Source organism: Topomyia yanbarensis, chromosome 1 (assembly GCF_030247195.1).
Source record: "Topomyia yanbarensis strain Yona2022 chromosome 1, ASM3024719v1, whole genome shotgun sequence".
NCBI classification, from domain to species: Eukaryota; Metazoa; Arthropoda; class Insecta; order Diptera; family Culicidae; genus Topomyia; species Topomyia yanbarensis.
Window position 1 is genome coordinate 117851107 of NC_080670.1, and position 13699 is coordinate 117864805.

Genomic DNA, 13699 nt, shown 5'->3' on the forward strand with positions numbered 1-13699 from the left:
CGCGCCCTTATGAAAATTATGTACACCGTTTAGCCCTTCCGCAAATGGTGGTTGCTGAAGGGCGAAATCACGACTGGGATGCAAATTGGGCGTAAGCATTTTTTTAGTTTCTACCCACTAAAAGCACATAGGAATTAAATTCTTTGTTATATTGTCATAAGGTTTAACCATAGATGCTTCCGGAAAAACATGGTCATAAAGTAATTTATACCTACAATAAAAACTACATTTAGAAAAGCATCGCCGTATATTGAAACTGATTTTTCTCCATTTGAGTACATTGCGACTTTGGCCCTATTGAAAGATCTGTGTCGATCTTTTGAAAAGTTGAACTCCAGCGTAATTTTTAGAAACAGCGAAACTCTCATTCGATCCAAACAGAAAAAGACGATAACTTTTTTGAAGTTTTATTTAAATGTTATTTGAAAACTATATCGATTTTTAAATCAATTATTCAGGCAAAATGTTCACCAAAGGTGACTTTTTATTAAACGAAACGAACATTCACGATCAAAGTATTCAACAGAGCGCTAAAAATTAAAAATAAAATTACGATGTTATTAGTATCACCCTGACGGTTTCATCCCTTTTTGGGGTCCCGTTTCTAAAAATACTGCTGAGATATTCTCCCAGTTTTTAAATGCGAACAACTTCCGTTGTACTGAACAAAATCGCGATAGCTTTGCAATATTCTTGGGGTTTGAACATTCAGTGTCAGGTCGTCAATAATAACATATTGGTCCAAAATCAAAAATGTTGAAAAAGTTGTTCTAAAGTGCCATTTGCGCGGATTTCACACTATGTCTATCTTGTGACTGACACTAAGGGTTATCATTTGACCAAGTTTGAGCTCTTTTCTGTGGGGTTTGAACATTCTGTTGAGTATTAAGTGCCAGGTCGTCAATATTACACATATTGGTCCAAAATCAAAAATGTTGAAAAAGTTGTTCTAAAGTGCCATTTGCGCGGATTTCTCACTATGTCTATCTTGTGACTGACACTAAGGGCTATCATTTGACCAAGTTTGAGCCCTTTTCTGTGGGGTTTGAAAATTCTGTTGAGCATTAAGTGCCAGGTGGTCAATATTGCACATATTGGTCCAAAATCAAAAATGTTGAAAAAGTTGTTCTAAAGTGCCATTTGCGCGGATTTCTCACTATGTCTATCTTGTGACTGACACTAAGGGCTATCATTTGACCAAGTTTGAGCTCTTTTCTGTGGGGTTTGAACATTCTGTTCAAACCCCACAGAAAACGCCATTTGCGCGGATTTCCCACTATGTCTATCTTGTGACTGATACCAAGGGCTATCATTTGACCAAGTTTGAGCCCTTTTCCATGGGGTTTGAAAATTCTGTTAAGTTTTAAGTGCCAGGTGGTCAATATTACACATATAGGTCCAAAATCAAAAATGTTGAAAAAGTTGTTCTAAAGTGCCATTTACGCGGATTTCTCACTATGTCTATCTTGTGACTGATACCAAGGGCTAACATTTGACCAAGTTTGAGCCCTTTTCCATGGGGTTTGAAAATTCTGTTGAGTATTAAGTGCCAGGTGGTCTATATTACACATATAGGTCCAAAATCAAAAGTGTGGAAAAAGTTGTTCTAAAGTGCCATTTCCGCGGATTTCTCGCTATGTCTATCTTGTGACTGATACCAATGGCCATTATTTGACCAAGTTTGAGCCCTTTTCCATGGGGTTTGAAAATACTGTTGAGTATTAAGTGCCAGGTGGTCAATATTACACATATAGGTTCAAAATTAAAAATGTTGAAAAGGTTGTTCTAAAGTGCCATTTACGCGGATTTCTCACTATGTCTATCTTGTGACTGATACCAAGGGCTATCATTTGAGCAAGTTTGAGCACTTTTCCATGGGATTTGAAAATTCTGTTGAGTATTAAGTGCCAGGTGGTCAATATTACACAATACACATATCGTCGCTGTTGTGCTATCTTATGACAAGCGCCATTTAGCACTTTTCGAGAAAAACGATTTTTAAAGTTTGAGATTGAATATCTTAAAATTTATAAATGCTAGAAGCTTTTCGGAGAAAACATTCGATACTTCTATCTTTTCTGAAGTAATCTCTCGATTTGTGTGAAGATCGGTTGACTACACTTAGTTTTTGCTTAAAATGTAAACCAAAGTCGCTCGCATACGTGTCATAAGTGTGTATTCATAATAAAATATGTATAACGTGTCACAAATGTGCACAGAAGATTTCATATAAAAATGAATTATAACTGATTCGTAAAATTATGCGTTATAGATCACTATGTCCAATATTATACTTTTCCATGCGATAGCAACAATATCAGGTTGCAAAATGATAGTATTGGAACACAAAGTTTTCCCAATTTTCCTCCTTTATTCAGGAAAAACAATAAACAAAAGTTGGTTTCATTGACAATTTAGAGACAATGTCTATCAAACAATGTTATTGTTGACAGGTGACTAGACGAAACAAATATTCTTCTTGCATAATCCATCACTACATTTCGGTATACTTTCCAAAACAAGTGGAAATCTCAAAAGGAAATTTGTTCAATAATCTTGAATATATAAGCCAATCATTCCCAGAAAAAAAAACTATGGTAGGAAAAGTTTTGCTCCTGAAACAAGAACCTAGATAATGCTTATGTTTGATCTGCATAGGAATTACCTATGTCATCAGAGACATCTGTTGGCTTGCTATAAGCTTTTCGGCTTATAGCAAGCCAACAAACTAAGAATGTTGTCTCTTTTTTCTTTGTCATAAGATAGCACAACTCGATCACTCGAGAAATTTGCGCTTGTCATAATCGTGTTTCGCTATATTTCAGTAACCCAGCAGAATTTCATAATTCTGAAAACGCGACTTTATGGAGATTTTAAAATTTAGTAACATGGCATATCTAACTCAGTTCACCCCAAAATGGCGTTTGTCATAAGATAGCACAACAGTGACGATATAGGTGCAAATTCAAAAAAGTTGGAAAAGATTTTTACTATGTCTTTGATGTGTCGGTCTTATACCCTTTTTAGTTATATCGTATCATTTTAGTTTAGCAAGCAAAACGGATTTTACAGGTTTAAACATGAGCTTTTCAAGGTTTACGTGTCCTTAAACTAGACAATATGAACAGTCAATAACAATAGTCAACTCATTTTCGCTGAAAGTGTTTATATAGTCTGACCATATTGAAGAACTCATATTTATGCACCTAACCTCCTCCTTTTTCCGGGCTTGGAACCGGCAGCTTTTTTGATGCCACATAGTATTCTTTTTAGCAAAATAAAGCAAATCAGTTAAAATCACAAATTAATATGGTCATAGAATAAGGATTTTGTATAACTTATAATTTCAACCTATTTTCACTTTATTTCGAAAAAATGGCAGCGTAAACTTAAGGGAGGTTTCTACTTTTTACACCCGAGATACACATCTCAGAAAATTTACATAACGATTGCTACAGTAGCGCTTTGGAGGGCATGAAAAACGTAATTTCGAACAAACGCCTCTCCCCCTCCCTAATTTTTATTTGAATCACAACAAAATTGTTTTATTTACGCCAATACAATTATTATTAGTTCGCAAACTTTCAAATACGTATGTGTTGTACTTTTCTTGAAATAATTTTTCAAAGAAATGATATTTATTTTTCAACAAAGTAGAAACCTTCCTTAATGTCTCGTTAAATCGTTGCTAGCGGATTTGAACCCAACTAATGCTTGCGTAAAATAGTAACCAGAGCAATTAAATATTTCTGTAGGAATTGTTAAAAGTATAACAGATATGTTCCTATGGGAACTAACAGCTATAGCTTCTCAATAGCATTTTGCTGATGCTGTTTTCGCTTCAATTTTGCTATTTAGCTGTTACTGTTTCTTAACGACAAAGCGAAATTACTTTAAAAATATATGAGCAACTAATCGATTGAAGGCCGAATAGTTCATGAAATTGTGCTGCATTCTACTTAATAAGATTAGAACAAGCACCCCCTTTTCACAATAAGTGGGCAACGTTCTTGCACATAATGCATGTGAAACTCATTGGTTCGAAATGAATATCTGCACATTCCATATGCCACCAGCGACTGCAAATATCACAAAGAATCCACGATACAATACGTGAACTAGATGTACTTTCAGGGAGATCATAAGAAGATTCAGCTTCTATTTTTCCACACCCAGTACACATATTTTTAACGTTTGTTACCTCGAGCTGCTCAGGGTAGGAGAAATTATGCTGGTCGGTGGTGAATATGAATGTCACCCACCATCATATGCACTCATTTAGAGGGTGACCCATTTGCCTTCGGTAATATCACAGATAATGCAACCAGACGAGGACCAGCAAACGGGTGTACTTACGTAGGGGATGCTCAAAAGCTACGACCTGATTAGACTTCCTGGACGACAACCAACGACGAGGGCTGGCGACTCCTTTTGAGTCCGAAATTCGAGCAAAATCGAAATGTGATGCAAATTCACTAACCCAAGGCTCAGTTAAGTTACGATATCACTAATCTTTATCATTAAACATCTTAACTCTATTTATTGCTTATAAATAACCTAATTCTAAGTGACGTCACTTGCTACTTGCGGTTTGGTTTTACGGGTGTAGACGGAAGATGGCCGGATCGTCGACTGGGTGACATGTTGGTGGTTTACGGTGACAATGGCTGTGTATGGCGGCAGTGGCGGTGTGTCGGTTATAACTGGGACTCTGGTCCAACGGTTAGCCATCGGAGCGTGTATGGCGTACGTCCTTCGACCGGATAGTGGTATTTTCTGCTATCGGGAGTAGATTCGACCTGCGGCTTGTGGTCGCCGGTTTTCAGGGTTGCCGGCAGGCAGAAGAATGGCGTGGTGGCTGCCGGGATTGTTTCCAAGGGGGTCTTGGCACGTGGCGACGGACAGAGAGCCGTATGTTGGCGGTAGTTTCCGTTCCTGTTCTTGGTCTCGTCCTGCGAAGGAATAGGTTCCAGATGACAATCTGGAGCCAAGAATAAAAGGTCCTCTGGGGACCTACCCAGAGGTATTAGTTACATAGCCATACAACCATGTGGTACCCGCTACCACCTTCCCATCTACATTTTTGTACCCAATTTTTACCTTTTTTTCCGGTATTTTAATTTGTCTGTGAACGGTCTTCTCACCGTTATTTTACTTTGCGTACAACTAAATTTTAGATTAATATTTTAACTACAATCAACTTTTAACATGAATATTTTACAAATACCTTTTAAACTCTATTACTCTAGTCCATTAATCAGTCCTGTTGTGTTTGGACTTTTATTAACTGTAACTATAAAAAAAGCATTAAATTAATTAACCTGCATCACTTTTAACACTTAACAAAAATTACTTTAGAAAATTAAGAACACCGCGCGCACTTCTTATTTCTTTGATTGTCAGAGCAGAAAGAAGGATCAGGGCCTGGAGCTGAGCCTAAAACGGTGACGTATTCGTAAGTCGGCACCGGAGATGAACCGAACACCACCGAAGTTTGACAGCTCGGCTATATCCGTTTGCTAACCCTCTTACTGGCTACTCTACCCGTGGCGTGTAGCGGCGGCTAAATGAGACAGGTACCGCTGTAAATAAGTACTGTGAAATGATGTGGGTACCATTTGGGTGGCAGTGGAGCTCTTAGCAGGAAAAGGCAGAGTTGGATTTGGATGCTAGGAGGGCAAAATATTGAACCGCTCAAGGATTTATATTTATTGTGGCGGAGCCATCAATTACTCATTGTAACCGGCGGTTACAATGCCCCATCGTTCTTCCGAAAAATTAAAGAATTGCATGTAATAATGAATTGGTAAGATTCTTATCTGTAAATTGATTAGCATAACTATCTAATTAACTTCAGAAATAGTGGTTTGTGATTATCTAGTAGTTATCTGTGTCCATCCTTCACTCAGTGAAGGAGGCAAGAACTCATGAGTGTATATTTACATACCAACACATGCGAATGTGTTGAGAACTGTCAACATTTCATTTTCAATCGGTTATTTACATTCATTTTTTTTTCGCGTGGTCAAATCGTGAGATTGGTTTTCCGCAAAAGTTATCAATTTTACGTTTTCTATTCAACGATTGGTCTATCAATTGTGTCTATCCACCAGAAAACTTCCGCGCGCGCTGATTACAGTGGAGTTTCGATGCAGTAATCGGGTTTCCTGACACTAAACGGTTTATTCGTCTCCACTGAAAGGAAAAATTCTGCTGGAGGAGGCAATTGTACTGTCGTCTACTTTTGATAAACGTATGTATGGAGCAATCGAGGTATTTTGTTGACTTAACTTTTTCCCTTAATACAAGCAGGTGCCAATCCACTGATGTCCGGACCATCAATGGATAAGGAATCTATGTTCAAAACTTCAGTTTTGAAAATGTGCTTCTTCTTAGGATTCGGGTTTCAGATCCGCGACGGAAAATACTCCGATTGGTTTCCCATCCGTATCTGCCAACTCGTAAGAACTGGTGCCAATTCTGGCCAAAATTTTGCATGGCACATATAGTGCATCAAGTTTAGCGTTGTACGCGTCCTCCGCCGAGGATTGGCGGAAATTCCTTTTGAAAACCCGTTGGCCTATGGAATACACCGGCACTGAATTTTTACAACGAAGGTTATAAGTATTTATATTCTTATTGTGAGCGTTCTTCAAATTTTTCACTACTATGGAATAAATTTTTTGATCTATTTCCCTTTTCCTTTCCACCCGTTCCTCCTCCGACATGTCTTCCTTGTCCCTATCCATCCTGTGCTCTCCTCCTTTCCCTACTATTTCGTGTCCGAACAGAATGCGATATGGGGAGTGCTATTCAAACAGAATTCGATCTCGGACACTCACGTGTCCCAAAGTCGCTGATCTTGCTTTACGTATGACCGAATGCACGAGTTAATCGTACGGTTCAATCGTTCGACCAGGTTAGATTGGCTGTGGTGCCTGGAATTAGTCCTATGCTGTATGCCGTATTTGGTTATAAGAGATTTGAATTCTTTTGAGAGAAATGTACTCGCATTGTCCGAGATTAAGTATTCGGGGACAGAGTAACGCCTAAACCACGCTTCTTCTAGGATTTAAGTAACTTGCGGTGCGGAGATTCGTTTTACTGGTACTAGGAGACACCACTTCGAAAACAGATCCATAATTACCAGGAGAGTCGCATGGCCTGCTTTACTACGCGGAAGGGATTGAATAAAATCTAGCGCGATAATCTGAAGCGGTTTTGTAGTTAAACGTTGTTTGCCTGGCTCGGGGACCTGAGAGCGATTGGCAGGTTTGTTTTGTCTGCAGATAGAGCATTTACGGATGTGCTCTCGGACATCTTCTGCCATTTTCGGCCAGAAATATTTTTGCCTTATCTTTGCTAAAGTTTTATCACTACCTAAATGTAAACTATCGTCATGCTCTTCTACTAGAATTTTTGCTCTAAGGGCTTCTGGTACACAGGTTTTCCTTGAAAACCGATAATCAAGGAGATCATCTGAAACAGAAATCAGTTTTTTTAGTGTTCCCTTTTCCACTTTAAAATCCTTGTATTTTTCAGGCATTTTTGCAACTTTGTTGAGTTGTCGTTAATTTTTGGGAAAAGTATGCAATTGGTTTTTCTACACCTTCGTGGGTTTGTGTAAGAATACTTGCCATTGCAGCATCACTGGCATCGTAGTGAATGGAAATGGGGAGCGAAAAATCGGTATTCGTTAGTATAGGTGCACTAATCAAAAGATTTTTGATTTTGATGAAAGCTGTTTTTGCCTGGTCGTTCCAATGTACGGTTTTTGGTTTGTTTCTGAGGAGGTCGGTCAAGGGATGTGTAACTTCGCTATAGTCGATGAGGAATCTTCTATAATAGTTACACATTCCCAGAAACCTTCGGAGTGCTCGAAGCGTTGTGGGTCGTTCATAGTTAACGATGGCTGATACGCGGTCTGGGTTGGGTTTAAGTCCTCCGTGTCCTAAAATGTAACCCAGATACGGTACTTCAGGTACACAGAACTGTGATTTCTGCAAATTAATTGATAAGTTGGCTGATCTAAGTCGCTTTGCTACTTCAGCCAACAGAGTTAAATGTTCCTCAAACGTATTGCTGATGATAATTATATCGTCTAAGTAGACGAATACGTTTGGCTCCAGTTCGCCCGCACCCAGGACTCGGTCCATTAGCCGTGACAGTGTAGCAGGACTGTTGACCAAGCCAAATGGCATTCGGGTGAACTGGAACAAACCTCGTCCCAAAACGGAGAAGGCTGTAAATTTACGCGATCTTGGGTGCAATGGAACCTGTAAGAATGCTTTCGATAGATCGATAGTCGAGATGTACTGTGCTGCTCCTAACCGACTCAAAATTCTGTCTGCATGTGGGAGAGGGTAGGAGTCCCTAACGGTTCGATCATTTAATTTTCGCGCATCCAAGCATAGACGTACTGTGCCATCTTGTTTGTCCACAGGAACAAGGCGTAAGGCCCAATCGCTGTAGGAACGCTCTGTTATTTTAGCCTGAAGCATCTTGTCCAATTCGACATTAATCTGTTCTTGTCTCCTCGGTGACGTTGGGAACGGATTAATTCGAGCGGGGGGAGTTGCTTTGCTTCCTCAGTTAATTCAATTCTGTGACTCAACCAGTTGGTAGTGTCTAATATACCTTCCTCTGCTACTTTGAAATGCTTTTTAATATTCTCTAGTTCTATTAGTTGTTCTTCAGTCAATTTAGATCTCCTTTCGTCTTTCGCATGGTAATTTTCTGACTCTTCATTTATATCTATATTTTCAACATCAGCGTGGCAAATCGTCGGTCGAATTTGAAACGATTTCCAAAAGTTCATCCCCAAGAGAATTCGTCTTCTGAGACTAGGTACGACTAGGGCTTCAATTATTTTTGTCTCGCCATTAAACGTGACTGGTAGGAACACTGTTCCCCTCACGTGTAACTCCTCTCCATTGGCTGTTCTTAGACACACCTCAGAGGGAAAAAGTTGTAATTTATATCGTTCAATCAGCTTTAGTGAGCCAATTCCGAGAATACTCAGGTGGGCTCCGCTATCGAGTAGACTTACTAAGGAACTACCGAAAATGGTTATTTCAACGAATGGTCTCTCGTCATTCTCTAGATGTATGATTGTTTCATTAATTTCATATAGGGAAGAATGAAAATAATCGGTCTGGAGTACTTTTTCAAACCCATAGGTTTGCAAAGCCTTTAGTTGTTCTATATTAGAGAGGGGCTTTATGAACGCTCGACTTGTCGGCCCTCGGGGACAGTCTTTGACGCGTTTTTTTCGCAAAATGGACAAGAATTCGTATCTACGTTATAAAACCCACATCTTTGGCAGAACCTATGCCTAGGTCTGTCACACTCACGAGCGTGGTGACCATGAAGCCGACAATTAAAGCACGTACCGTCCTTTGGCGGTTGGTAATTTCTCAGTAACGCATTGAGACCTTTCTGTGAATCCTGACCCTGATCCTCTCTATCGGTTCTACGCGAGTTTTTCCCTTCCTCATCCGATACATGGGCACGTGATTTGGAGTTATGAAAATTTCGCGATTTAAATTGGTCGTTCTCGAATTTCTGCCGAAATTTGGGCTTCGCCCCTGTATCCATTTCGTTCACCTGGACGTTTTTGCCCCGTGAATTAGTATCGTTTCCCGACGTTTGGTATTTGTACCAGAATGTAGCATCTAATCGTCGACCGAACTTTTTAAGGTCCGCTAAACTATCGATTTCGGAAGATACCGCGTGACCCTTGTAATCCGCGCGTAGATTTCGAAACACGATTTCAAATTTTTTTCGCTCGGTCATTGGTTTGGTCAGCGAGTTGAAAATTTTCTGCATTTCCATAAAATAGTCTTGAAACTTTTCGCGGGGACCCTGTTTCCTCGATATCGCGCGTATTTCACTGGTATGTTCGTGGTCTGGACTCAGAAACTCACGCTTGAGCTCCTCCTTTAACTCGTTCCAGGAGGTGAAATCGTCGTTTTCCACCCCTGTCATGAACCAAGTTTTCGCGGCCCCACTGAACAAATGAATAGCCGACCTAAATACTTCTCTGTTAGACATATTCTCCGATTTCGCGTAAAATTCTACTTCCTTTATAAACTTCATCAACGTTTGGCCATTATCGGTGCCATCGTACTTTAGCTTCCAGTCCGAGACTGGTCTTCCTTTACCCGACCGGCGATAAACCCTGTGCCTAGATTGCGGACGCGATCTATCCGACGACTCCGTGCCGGAAGAAGCATTTGAACTCGACCTGATATTACGCGATTGTTTCCGTTGTTGTGCCGACGGAACCCTAGCCTTTTTACTGTCTCGATCTGCTTTATTTAAATTTTCAGGATCACCGAAAGACTCAACCTTAATATGTGCGTTATCAATTGAGCTAAACTGAAGCATTCTCTGTGCCCACATTTGCATTGGTGGGGGCCCGAACATCCAAGGGTATGCCACAGCCTGCATGAAGAATGGAAGTAAATTGTTCTGTATTGGGAATTGACTTGATTGATTATTATCTACTGATTGTAAATTCCTTTTTAGGTATCGACCTGGCGTAACGAATACATTTCCGTCTTCTTGACTAGATAGCCCCGACGATTTATTCCCATTGTTCTGGTTTTGATTTCCGATCGCTAATTTAGACATACTCTGATTGATTTGTTTCTCCATTTCTTGTTGACCCAGCGGCGAGAAAAGAGAAAAATATTGGTTATAAGTTTGACGAATGCACGTGTATAAAGCGTCAATATCCGAGAGATCGTTCTCCTCTTCAGCGTTTTCCATAATGCGTCTAACGCGCGCGAAACAATGAACCAATCGCGTTTTTAAGCTTTCCTTCGTCCCTTCATGTCGTTTATAATTTCCGAGAAAATCTTTGATTTCCTTAACTTTAGTATCAATTATTGAAGTTTCCGCGTCGACACTGGTATCTAATCTATTGAAATCTAAATCCGCACGACTCTGTTCTTTTTCTACATTGATTTGCTCTCTTAAACGTCTGAGCGTGTTTCCGTTTCGGTAAACTCGATTCCCCGAATTGCTAGTTCATGTTCGATTTCATCCCTGACTAAGTGGTGGACTAAAAGACTTTTATATTGCAGGTCGAATTCTACGTCCATTTTGTAAATGAAAGTTGAACAGTTCTACTACAACAAAATCTGCTTCGTTTGGAGGATGAAGCGAAATCTTAATCAGCGTACTGATTTTTACCTCCCCGCGTGGGATGGACAAATTTTATTTGAAAAGTGAGGTTTTTGAAGTTGGGCGCCAATATGTTACCTCGAGCTGCTCAGGGTAGGAGAAATTATGCTGGTCGGTGGTGAATATGAATGTCACCCACCATCATATGCACTCATTTAGAGGGCGACCCATTTGTCTTCGGTAATATCACAGATAATGCAACCAGACGAGGACCAGCAAACGGGTGTACTTACGTAGGGGATGCTCAAAAGCTACGACCTGATTAGACTTCCTGGACGACAACCAACGACGAGGGCTGGCGACTCCTTTTGAGTCCGAAATTCGAGCAAAATCGAATTGTGATGCAAATTCACTAACCCAAGGCTCAGTTAAGTTACGATATCACTAATCTTCATCACTAAACATCTTAACTCTATTTATTGCTTATAAATAACCTAATTCTAAGTGACGTCACTTGCTACTTGCGGTTTGGTTTTACGGGTGTAGACGGAAGATGGCCGGATCGTCGACTGGGTGACATGTTGGTGGTTTACGGTGACAATGGCTGTGTATGGCGGCAGTGGCGGTGTGTCGGTTATAACTGGGACTCTGGTCCAACGGTTAGCCGTCGGAGAGTGTATGGCGTACGTCCATCGACCGGATAGTGGTATTTTCTGCTCTCGGGAGTAGATTCGACCTGCGGCTTGTGGTTGCCGGTTTTCAGGGTTGCCGGCAGGCAGAAGCATGGCGTGGTGGCTGCCGGGATTGTTTCCAAGGGGGTCTTGGCACGTGGCGACGGACAGAGAGCCGTATGTTAGCGGTAGTTTCCGTTCCTGTTCTTGGTCTCGTCCTGCGAAGGAATAGGTTCCAGATGACAATCTGGAGCCAAGAATAAAAGGTCCTCTGGGGACCTACCCAGAGGTATTAGTTACATAGCCATACAACCATGTGGTACCCGCTACCACCTTCCCGTCTACATTTTTGTACCCAATTTTTACCTTTTTTTCCGGTATTTTAATTTGTCTGTGAACCGTCTTCTCACCGTTAATTTACTTTGCGTACAACTAAATTTTAGATTAATATTTTAACGACAATCAACTTTTAACATGAATATTTTACAAATACCTTTTAAACTCTATTACTCTAGTCCATTAATCAGTCCTGTTGTGTTTGGACTTCTATTGACTGTAACTATAAAAAAGCATTAAATTAATTAACCTGCATCACTTTTAACACTTAACAAAAATTACTTTAGAAAATTAAGAACACCGCGCGCACTTCTTATTTCTTTGATTGTCAGAGCAGAAAGAAGGATCAGGGCCTGGAGCTGAGCCTAAAACGGTGACGTATTCGTAAGTCGGCACCGGAGATGAACCGAACACCACCGAAGTTTGACAGCTCGGCTATATCCGTTTGCTAACCCTCTTACTGGCTACTCTACCCGTGGCGTGTAGTGGCGGCTAAATGAGACAGGTACCGCTGTAAATAAGTACTGTGAAATGATGTGGGTACCATTTGAGTGGCAGTGGAGCTCTTAGCAGGAAAAGGCAGAGTTGGATTTGGATGCTGGGAGGGCAAAATATTGAACCGCTCAATGATTGATATTTATTGTGGCGGAGCCATCAATTACTCATTGTAACCGGCGGTTACACGTTGTCAGATTGATGAATAATATCATGAAGAATCTTCTTTCTTATAGCCTTAGGATCAACAGCTATATCAACTAGTTCCTTTTCAGCAATTGTAATCGCTATATTGTTTAAAACGTGAATACCACACTGTGTGGAATCTGATTGAAAGTTACATTCTTTTTCAACGACGGAAAGCACATTTAATAAATTATATAACTTCTTCACGTTACTGAAAGGATTGCTCGAATCATTCAAAAATGATTCAAGGCTAAATTTCAACCGTTCGTACATCTGTTTAGAAGTAGCGAAACGCTTTGAATCCAAGTATGTAAATTCATATTTTGTTGTGTCTATAAAAGCAACAGTGAAATGTTCTTCATGCAACATTGGTAAAATTGAAATATTGGAATTTGCAATTTTGAAACATTCTTTATCTAAAATGTTAAAATTGAATGGTCTGTACCCAAAGAGTAATGGAGTTAAATCGCAGCACATAAAATGTGCCTCAGATAATTTAGTAGATACCGTCAAATTTACGCAATAGTCAACCAAAAATTCGTAAGACAAGCTTTCCAATCCAACGCAAATAAAGTTGTTGTGGCACAGCATCTTCTCTGGCCGTACCCCAAATTTGTCAGTGAGCTTAGTATAATATATGGAGATACAATCGTAGTTGAATAGGTAACGTCATCGATTCTGTATAGTAGTAAAGTTGCACAGACTCAGGGTGCAGATAAGCTCAGAAACGGAATTCCGTTTTCTTGCATCTCTTTTCCGGCTGCCCTATTTTTCTATTTTGATCTCTCTAAAACGGAATGAAATTTATTCCGTTTCGTGATCAGGGTTGTGTTAAATTCGAAGAAAATCTTCCGTTCCACAAATATTTGACATTTTGTTCC

The 13699-nt window shown here is 40.1% G+C and overlaps 1 long non-coding RNA gene across 1 annotated transcript; it reads right to left on the bottom strand.

Moving 5' to 3' along the window:
• Nucleotides 1-11580: 11580 nt before the first annotated feature.
• On the bottom strand, nucleotides 11581-12541 carry LOC131682286 (uncharacterized). The gene is made up of 4 exons (XR_009304060.1): nucleotides 12420-12541; nucleotides 12295-12360; nucleotides 12168-12233; nucleotides 11581-12080 (listed from the first exon to the last, which is right to left on the bottom strand). It is a non-coding gene; the product is annotated as an uncharacterized LOC131682286 (long non-coding RNA).
• Between the last annotated feature and the right edge of the window lie 1158 nt (nucleotides 12542-13699).